This window comes from Bufo gargarizans, chromosome 6 (assembly GCF_014858855.1).
Source record: "Bufo gargarizans isolate SCDJY-AF-19 chromosome 6, ASM1485885v1, whole genome shotgun sequence".
In the NCBI taxonomy this organism is placed as follows: domain Eukaryota; kingdom Metazoa; phylum Chordata; class Amphibia; order Anura; family Bufonidae; genus Bufo; species Bufo gargarizans.
The window spans coordinates 24,406,173-24,408,616 of NC_058085.1; positions in this window are offsets into that span (position 1 = coordinate 24,406,173).

Consider the following 2,444-nt stretch of genomic DNA (forward strand, 5'->3'; position numbering starts at 1 on the left):
TCCTGTGGGACATAGTGATGTTCTTCTAAATTATCCTGTAGAAGAAGAGGACTGGGACAACTCTCGGGTGTTGTTCTCTCTTCCTTAAAGGAAACCTGTCACCGGGATTTTGGCCATAGAGCTGGGGACATGGGCTGCTAGATGGCCGCTAGCACATCTGCAATACCCAGTCCCCATAGCTCTCTGTGCTTTTATTGTGTTAAAAAACCGTTTTGATCCATATGCAAATGAACCTCATATGTGTCCTGTATCCGGAGTTGAGTCCAGCGGAAAGGAGCCCAGCACCGCCCCGCGTCCTCCGAATCTCCTCCTTGCGGGCTGACGTCACAGAGCTGGAGCGCCAAAATCTCGCGATGCGTGAGCTAGCGCATACGCAGTGTCGGCATCATGTTCATTCCCTGTGCTGGCATCAGCACAGGGAACGAACTACGCATGCGCTAGCTCGCGCATCGCGAGATTTCGGTGCTCCAGCTCTGTGACGTCAGCCCGCAAGGAGGAGATTCGGAGGACGCGGGGCGGTGCTGGGCTCCTTTCCGCTGGACTCATCTCCAGATACAGGACACATATGAGGTTCATTTGCATATAAATCAAAACGTTTTTTTAACACAATAAAAGCACAGAGAGCTATGGGGACTGGGTATTGCAGATGTGCTAGCGGCCATCTAGCAGCCCATGTCCCCAGCTCTATGGCCAAAATCCCGGTGACAGGTTCCATTTAACTGTAGGTGTTGCAGATTCAGGATTCGATCCAATTGTCAGCCATGTTGTCTTAGGTATACATCTTGGGGCACATTTTTTAAGACCGGTGTTTTAGGCGCAGGTCTTAACAAAGCCCTAAGCTGGCGGTGCAGGCCTCTCCATAACTTCAGGGCTTCCAGCACTAGTTCTATATGTAAGACAGCTTCCAAGCAGTCTAACATTTCGACCCTTTTCTACACCTGAAACATTTGTAGGAAATGGTCAATGAGACAGGCCTGCCGGCCCGTTCCCTTACCCGCCCACTCCATGCCGACAATTGTAGACCTGCCACCCCCCATTGCATCGACCTCTCCGCCTATAATATGTCTAATTTAGGCTTATTTCAGAATAGCAAAGGGCCCCCTTGTGTTTACACCTCAAAAAGGAGTATAGCTAAAGAGTTAATCACCATTTTGAAGTGAATACTGAGTACTTTTAGTACTCACTACTTTTGCTGAGAAAATAGAGGCCTTAAAGTATTCGGAATGATGGAATGGTGACCTTTTGAAAGTAGATAATATTTGCACTAGGAGTGGAAGCTTTGGCCAAGATAAATGTATTTGTCTATTAAAACTAACCATTTGCATGTTTGTGATCAGGATCGATCCTTGGTGTTGGACCGGTGATAAATGAAAGAGCCGATCCTGGCTTTATGGAACATGGGCTCTTTGGAAAGAAAAATTGAGATTGGTACTTGAATTGGAGAGGATTAATGGAAGGCCCCAGGAACAAATTATTTATGCAACAAGAGATCGTGAGAAGGAACTTTTATCCAATTAGAAGTTGTTGTCGGTGTAACTTGTGTAGATCTATGGTTACGTATGAGAATGATGGAAGCTGTGTGTAAAACACTGAAGTCTACGTACAGCGACACACTGCGGAAAACTGGAATTAAATTAATTATTCCTTTGTTCTCTGAGGTATAGGACAGTGTCCAGGACTTATAACAGAGCGCTGCCTTTTACCACGGCTGTAATTCTCTTCCATTTACCTCTTGTGCCATAATCTGCCTACATTTTACCTTGACTTCAATGATGTCTTGCTGCTCTTCAGATTTCCATCAGAGATTTTAAGCCAAAACCAGGTGAGACTCTAAACACAGAACAGGTACAGAGTGTCCCCTATACCTTATGTCTGTGGAGGCTCAAATCCTGGTTCTGGCTCACAATCACTGATGGAAATCACTGACAAGTGAAAGAGGCTTAAACAAAAGAATCTTCTGAGGAAGAAGTTGCTTCAAGAAGTTTTGTGTTGTTGCGGCCAATTTCCAACAGTAGGAAACACATCCAGTGACTGAATTCATCCCTTACATACAGATAACGAGAGGACGTGTGTATTTAGTCATGTCTATTACCTGGTGATGTGAGGGGTCGGTGATCCTCCATCATGACGTCCTTGTACAGATCTTTGTGTCCTTCTAAATACTCCCACTCCTCCATGGAGAAATAGACGGTGACATCCTGACACCTTATAGGAACCTGACAACACAATGATACAGTCATCACCCAGATCCCTTCACAGCGTTCCTGTATAATGTCCTAGCATTCCCAGCAGTGTCACCTCTCCAGTCAGCAGCTCAATCATCTTGTTGGTGAGTTCTAGGAACTTCTCTCTATTGATTTCCTCATGTATCAGGGGGTGAGGTGGAGGCCCCATGATTGGGCTCAGGGTTCTTCCCCATCCTTCAGACACAGGGTCCTGACAGC